This window comes from Phaenicophaeus curvirostris, chromosome 3 (assembly GCF_032191515.1).
Source record: "Phaenicophaeus curvirostris isolate KB17595 chromosome 3, BPBGC_Pcur_1.0, whole genome shotgun sequence".
NCBI lineage: Eukaryota > Metazoa > Chordata > Aves > Cuculiformes > Cuculidae > Phaenicophaeus > Phaenicophaeus curvirostris.
In genome coordinates, this window is record NC_091394.1 from 84,874,752 (window position 1) to 84,883,345 (window position 8,594).

The following is an 8,594-nucleotide window of genomic DNA, read 5'->3' on the forward strand; positions in this document are numbered from 1 at the left end:
TCAGGAATCCCGGAGATTTCTGCAAGCTCACATATGCAAGATACAAAGCTTTCTCAGGACCTGAAGAAACAAAAATAAATTTTCTGCAAATACAAGGACAATTTCAAGGCTCTCCTTGTGAAAGGCACATTTTTCCATTTCTACTTTCTCAGATATGAACATTTTCCAGTGTAGGCATGTAACAGAGAACCCATTAAAGTTGAAGCAAGGAATGTATGCAATGTATGCAGTGCACTGTTTCCTCCTTGGACAGAACAGTGTGGGACAGATGGCAGTGGCCATGCATGCCTTGCTACTGAAAGACTCTCAAGAATGGGAAAGCAAGATGATGATGATAATAATAATGATAATAATGATAATAATGATAATAGGAAGAAGAAGACAAAGAAGACAAAGAAGAAGAAGAAGAAGAAGAAAAGAAGAAGAAGGAGAAGGAGAAGGAGAAGAAAAAGAAGAAGAACAACAACAACAACAACTTTACACCAAATTATCCAAGCAGTTTGGGAAGTAGAGGAGGCAAGGTTATGGAATAAAGACAAGTACCCTTGCTTATACTTCCCAGTTGTTCTAATTACAAGTAATTCATTAACTTCTGAGGATTCAGGCCATGGTTTCTCCCAGCACGCATGGATCTGGTTCGCAACATAGAGATCTCACACTGCACAGGCTATCATCAGTCCTTATATTCATCCCCTTTCGGTCATTGCAGACAGGTAAATTTCTCTGCACTTGAAGAAGGGTATTAGTCTGTTCCTATTCCAATGGAGGAGAGGCTTACTAGAAAAGCTACAAATGCAGGCCAGCTGCTTGTATGGTCAGCAGAAAATGGAAAGTAGAGGAGAGATTTGGAAAAGGTTCAAGAGAGACCCTCAGAAGCACAGCCCTGCATTGGTTCATCTGGAAGACCAATCCTGGGAGAAGGAGCTGGACAAAGCCTTATAGGAACACAACACAATCCTACACTGAGAAAAATACTTTCATTTTTTTGCTAATAAGGCTAGCAAAAACCTGAAAATAAACATTTTCTAGAGAAGAGCCAGAGTGGTACATGCAAAGATGTCCCTGGAAGTAAAAAGGCTGTTTAGGCTTGAGGTAAAGTGTGCCACTCAGCACTGGGCACCTAAAATGTGGCTACTTCTAAGTTCCACTGATGACCTGAATAACTGCTTCTGTGGGGCTGGAAGGTCTCTCAGCAGAAGACAATCAGTGGGGGAACCTGGACAGAGCTTTGTCTGCCATAGATCCAAGTAGTAAGGAAGATCTTATATTTGCTTTTTGTTCACCTTAGTACAGACCACATGAGACTATGGCTCAGCTTCAGAGACACCACTCACACCGCTGACCAGCACAAGAGGCTGAGAAGGTCAGAGCTCACTGGAAGGAAGCTAGGGCAGGCTGATACAGCTTGAAGTGTGGATGGGTTTGCTCTAGGATCTTATTCTGGTAGGCTTTCACAGAAAGAAAAGCACAGACTCAGAGGGCAAATAAAAAGAGCATAACAACCTTTTTGCATCCACTATGTCAAACATGCTTGGATCCAGGTATGTATGCATATGGCATGCAGAGTATCTTCAACTTACATTGAGTCAGCCCCCTCAGTCAACCAGCCCAGGTTTTTATTTGATTCATTTTAAGCAGCCTTTATATTTACCTCCAAAACACTGCAGAAAACACCAAACTAGTCTGGTCCAGAGATTCCTCTCACCTAACTTTAGTTATCTGCAAGGCAGATGTCCACATCAGGCCCAGCCACCATAAACCTTTGCAGTTGAGAAGCAGACACAAATGATTCGTATGAGATATTTTGAGATATCTACTTTAGTATGAAAAAATTGGTCTTCAAATGTGGCTATTTCTTTCCTGTTTGTAGCAGGGGTCTAGCCAGGTAACTCACACACACATAGCTACTTGGTCAGCTGAATCCCACCCTGGTTTCTTTCACAGTGCACCAGAAACCCAAAAGGACTTCATGCGAGGTTAATAATTTCTTTCCAAGCATAGCTAGATATAGAAGTGTATGAACACAACGTTAATCCTGTACAACAAATTACATTTTCAAGTACCCTATAAATGCTAACTACATAGCAGTTAGACTATCCTTTTAGTGAAATAATGCACAGAATACTGACCTATTTATTCTTTTGCTATTAAGTAAAATTAATGAGCTGTGGGTTTTGACCACTGATTCATCCTTCTTCCAAATACCTGTGGATTAAAATTTAAGCTACTTAAATAGCTCCACAAAATTACCAGTAGGCAGAAAATGGCAAGGCAAGTATTTGAAATGCACTGCTGCAGACTATAAACACTAGATGGATATGTGAACATAAGGTCCCAATCCTGAATCAGACTCCAAAGTAGAAGAAAAATTTTGTTAAAAGCTACAGGAAGGCTGCTGTTTTAAGTTTGTTTGGTTTTATTTTTTAATTACTGCCTTGTAAATAAACTACAACATTTTCCTGGTAGTTAATTCATCGTCCTTTCCCCGCCATCATCCAGCATCTCTGAGAACAATGTGCAAGTTCACTGTAAGGAGTTATTTACTGTAGAGGGCATAAACACTCACTAAATAAGAAAAGCATGTATAAGAAGTGGAATGATGCCAGGAAACTAAGCACAAAGTCAGATACTAATGAACACAATAAATTATTAGCAACTGTATGTGAATTCAAATATTATCTGTGTGAGTAAATTCTGTGGCTGTCACACTGAAAATCATGAAGGGAAAGTTAGGGGGTCTTTAACTTATTTTTCATAGTCTAAACCACATATTAGTAGAGTGTGTCTCAGTGTGAGGACAGCACGAACCACTTCACCTTCCTTAATGGTTTGTAAGTTGAAGGATGCTAGTAGATCCACAGGTTGTTTTCTATCCAGAAATTGCATACATACTGGGTGTAATACTTATTTCTTCATGAAGGACGCCAGGATAAAAGGAATGCAGTTTAACAGGTTTAGGATTTATGAAAGAAAGAAAAAAAACCCTCAAACCTGTTTGCATCCCTATGAACCAAAACCTACTTGATCAAACATTTAAACTTACCAAAACATTGTGAAAGAACTTGAGGCTGGGTTCAGTCGGAACTGAGTAGTTGAGATAGGCCTGAAGAAATATGAAGTCTGACACAAAAAAACTCCAAGACTAATCCTGCAACTCAGGAACAAGAGTGGGAGGGGAGAGACAAAGAGAGGATTATGGAACATATTCTGACCTGTCACAGTGAGACCAGGCTCAACTCGATCACTTCACTCAGTATGAGTGGATATGCAGTCAAACAGAGACGTTTTCTCACCCTTGGTCAGAAATCGTCAGCGTGCATCAGCCCACAGTGCTTTGTCTGTGAAGCAGTTTTTAGCTAAAAACATCACTATGCACCCATTCTACTTGCCAGACCTTTCTCCCTTTTCCCAAAGACCAAGTCAGTGCTCAAAGGAATCAATTTTTTGTTTGCAGAAGATGTGGAAGCAAAAATGACAGAGATCCTCAACAGCCTTTCAGAAAACAATCTGCGTAATTGCTTCGAATGTTGGCAGCATCATAGGCAGCTGTGTGTCAGCTCAGAAGGGAACAGTTTTGAAGGTGAGCGTAATTGATTTTCTTAATTTGTTTAATAAAAAGAGTTACAGGCAGGGTCCTCGGTTTTTCTGTGTTGGACTATGTATATTAACAGTGATTCCCTGGTTATAAATACTTATCAGTTTGTTGCATTTGCAGCTGAGATTCCCCCAGCCTTGTCCCTAGAATGGGAATACCTTATACAGATAGGAGTAGTAACAGATTTTCCCAGACTCATGGTCTTTTGAAATACAGATATCATTCTCACCTGTTACACTAGCTTCTGATGTTGCTTCAGCACTTGGTGAATCAGGAACAGTTACTATTTGGAACTTGCCATCTGTAAAAGCACTGATTTTCAGAGGACGCAAGCACATCAGAAGATAGCTTTTCTCAGCCTGACATCAGAAAACTGTGCATTAGAAAAACAGTTTGTGCTCTGCAAGGGACTTCTAGCTCCTGCCAACACCCCAGTGCCCCATGGGAGTTTATCATTGCAAAGGATATGCAAGCTCATAATCTAAAGTTCAAGGTTACAGAACCTTTATTTATGCCTACTCTAAGTAATAAAAATTGAGACAAATGTTGTCTATATTGTGACACATTCACTTCTATTGAGATTCTTGAAGTCTGCCAGGATGTAAAATACCAGAAACTTGACTTAATAAAATACAGTCCAGATACAAATTTCCTTAAAATCACCTACATATAAGAACATCCAAACACCTCTTTATGTACAATTTGAACTTCAGACTGAAATGAATATTCTTTCAGTATAAATAAATCACTGTGATGATCTGATTTTTCCCTCTACTCAATGTGGGCACAGCAGCATAGTGTCTAGATGTGCAGAAGCATGGCTCAGACCATGTGAAGGCTTCTAGAGGCTGTATCAGTATTTCTCGTCAAAAAGAAAACTCATAATAATGTTTTCCTATCTATCATCTTGAGAGGAAACAAAGTACTGTACATTCCATAAAGAAGATAGAATATGACAGTGTATCTGGCTTATAAGTTTTGGGTTTATTTTTAAACTGATCTGTTAGTACTAAAAATTAATTAATTTCAGAACAAGCCTAATAAATAAAAAAGAAAGAAGGAACAGTTTTTCCCTGGTCTGACCCACTCTGTACCCTCACTTTTCACTAGCTCTGATGCAAAGGAGGCAGGAGGAAACCACGGCTGGGGAACTGGATCACTTCATTTGGCAGCAGCTCAGTTACGCTGGCTTATGCACAGCTTGAACTACCACGAGAAAGTTTGTAAACACCACAGCCACAGGATTCTCAGAGGCTGGGGTCACAGGCAGCTTAGAGATGAACCAGTCAGTAAAAGGATTACAGATAGGACAGTGATTTGGTTGTTGAAGGGCTCCCTCTCAGCCTTGTAACTCTAGCAGTTACTCTAAGTAGCAACAGAAGCCCATAGAATAAGACCCTGCTATCTTAAGCAAACTTAAACTAACTACGCATATATAGAGGTTACTTATGATTCACTAAATGATGCCTGTACTTAAATTCAAATAGCTCTTTACTATCCTACTAACAGTCATCAGACAAGGCCTAATTATATGCATACATACTAACACTAACACAAATCCTTTTTTTTACAACTGAATAAATCCAGAGTGCTTTGAAATCTCTAGGCAAGCTCCTTGTGCAACACTGGTTTTATGCTGTTTCAAAACATTACAAAGCATTGGTATACAAGCATATTTTAATTTGCCTCTCTGCTTCTCCTTCCTGTATTCACTCATCACAAAATGAAGGCACTGCTGTCTTTTGCCTAATTATCCTTTGCCTTCTATTGGATTTTTAGCCAGGAATTTGCTCAATAAAACAAACAGTCCCCAAAAAGCAAACAAACTGCAGCTGAGGAAGAAATTGACTCCCTGTCAGCACTGATAGTTCATCAAAACACTGGGTACACACTTCCAACCAGCAAGAGATAACATCAGAGGCCAACACATTATGATTAAAGATTAGTACATCGAGCCCTGCCTGATGACAAAGTGAGAAGAGCTCCATGCTACCAGATGTACTAAGGGCACGATGCTGTGCTGTATCCTGCATTGGAATCACTTAGACAGCATGTCCTCCTGCCTGTGCTGCTGAATTCACGCTCCTCTGCAACGAAGTGAACCATTCCTCTTTTACACCATGGAGTAGGAGGGGGACAGGGTAGAAAAAACTGTGAGTATTGCTGCTGTGCAGCCCATCTACCAGTTTCCCTAAGCAATACTGTCTTTAAAAAAGCAGTGCCACTTACTCATCCCTCATCTCCGGGAATGTTAGTACCATTTGTACCTCTGAGACTTTCTCATTCCCTGACAGGGATGAACCACGCAACCCATTTTTCCTGCTGGTTCACCTATGCCAAGAGCAGCAGAATGACTTCTTGCAACATTTTCCCACTCAATAACTGTTCTGCCCTGTCACATCCCTCCCTATGCATTTTACCTTTTTACCTTTGCTGCACCCTCACACGTCTAAAGGGAATTTCTCAATGTGAATGAAAGGAGAATTGGCCCACTGACTGCACGTTATACTGTACTGCTGGAGAACTGCAGTGCCACCAAGTCAAACAAATTAAGTGTTGGCATTCTTAGGAACATGGAAATGATGTTATTGAAACAGGTCAGAGACCTCATTCTGGTGTCGGTAACACCAGCCTGCTGCACCTCCTTGCTCAGTGCAAGCCTCTTGGCTGTGTGGTAGCTGTGTGACAGGACCCTCAAACTCTCCTGACCAAATGGCTAAGGATTTCCTGCTTTTAAAGTCATCTCGAGACTATGGAGAGCCAGAGTAGCCACGTCAACACCCTTCCTCTCACAGCTCTGGGCACAGAAGACACTTCTGCAGGGAGGGGCTACATTCAGAGTGCTACCACAGCCTTACACACCAGCCAGAAATCACTTCTCAGAGCAGCTCTGAGCCCACTTTAAGCTTCTTTGGGGACTGATTTGGTAACCAGCAATCCCCAGGACTGGTGGACCAAAGAGGTGTCACGTTTATTCTCATCTCCTCTTTCTGGCAGGCACTCCAAGCTCAGTTTAACTGGATCAAGCAAGTGATTTCAACAGTTATTTTTCCCTTAGTTTGATGATGCAAAAAGGGGCAGCATGCAATCAAAAGCATGGACCTGCCTGTTAAAATAAAAACTGTCACACTGCCTTCCAAGAAACCTCAACAATGTGGTGGTATTTGCACACTAACTCATAATATGCACTGGTCAAAACTAAAGTTCTCTTCCCACTGAGTAAACACACTGGACAAATGATGCTAAAGGGTTTCCTTCTCAGTCACCTTATGCCAACCAGTTTTATGCCTATTTAATTTCACTAGCTAAAGGGGAATTACTTCTGAGTTTCATAGAATCATAGAATCACCAGGTTGGATCAGAACCCTGCATGCAATTTCCAGGAGCACGTTAAATTAATTCATCCATAAACAAAACAGCCTGCGTTTTATACAATCAACTTCAGGGTTTCTATTTTTAGATATATATAACTAACTACAGGATTAAGAGAGTCTGTGTTCTTAAGAAAGAGCAGCTTTGCAAATCTAAAAGAAACACAGAGGGCTTTGGGGAGCAGCTTCCTCCAGACCAAAAAAGTAACTGGAAGAAAGAAGCAGATCCTTATAGTATCAGGGAGATCTGTTTGTGTAGATCTGCCTGTATGCAAACAGAAACACTGGGTAGAAAAAAGTTACTGTCACTGTTTTTAAACTGTCCACCCCTTTGGCCATTTGGACAGACCTCCCTTGTGCATGCTGCAACATGAGATTAGCAGTTACATCTGCTTCCAGACGTGCTTCTGATAAGACTTCAGATAAGGTGCCAAGGACCGTAAATTCTTAGATTGACATTACTTCATCTATTACTCTAGTATCCTTAAAAATATTCAGCTCTTCAAGACATGTCATGCCATATATCACAAAAGGTAGCCTGAATCTTCCTACATAGGACTGCTGTGTAAGCAATGTTCGTGATGTATGTCTATGTTTTTCAAAATATTAATTTATCTATTCTAATCACTAAAGCTTATATGTGGTGTGATTTTCATAATTTAATGCATTATTCTAATGGTTAGTCAGTTGGAGTAAAGGGAGAAGTAAAGCATTCAGAACCAGATATTTCAGTCTTGATATATATTAAAGACATGCACATCTTACACTGCTATACTTGGAACTTAAATAATCAATGAATCAATGCACTTCTGTCTACTAGCTGATTCTGGTGGAATTGAAGCAGCATCATTAGCTTACCCTGTAACATGCCAAGATACAATTAGTTACATAAAAATGCTGTTAAAAAGCAGTCCAACACAAACATTGGCTTTTGCCATGGAAACTTAAAAATGCAACCCTACTAATCTCTTAAAGAATCCAGATACTTAAAGATTCAAGCAGTATATGAAGCAGTAAGTAAAGGATCCCCTGTGGCATTGTAGCACATCTTGCCCAAACACAGTCAAAATCATTTAAACAGCTAATTCCATTTAAAGTATTAGGAATTAGGAAAAAGTATTGCCATAAATCTATTGTGTGTATATATATCTAAGAACAAAATCTAGGCTTTACCGTGAAAATCTACTAAAATTCAAGAAAATAAGTGTTAAAATGAATGTGCAGGTTAAAATGCATGGTATTTACAAGCAAGAAAAACATGACTGCACATGGTATGCAATCCTCAGTAAAATCAGTGCAGCTGGAGTTCACATAGATTAATTGTGTGCCTGGATAATAAAACTGGAAATGTTTATGACCAAGTGTTGTTTGTAATTCCTCTGCATAAGATAAGGATAATCACTTTCTTGTTCTGAATCATAAACTGATCAATCCCATTTTCCACCACTCAGATTTCTCCCTCTGCAGAGCAGTCTTAACAGATCTAGGGACAGACTGTGAAATTAATTGGACATACAGTCTCTGGAATGTAACACCAAGAATAAACCACCTACACAAGTTTCAACGCCATTCCCATCCAAAACACACCAAAGTCAAGACCTGTAGGCATGTGCTTCTAGAGCCTAGAG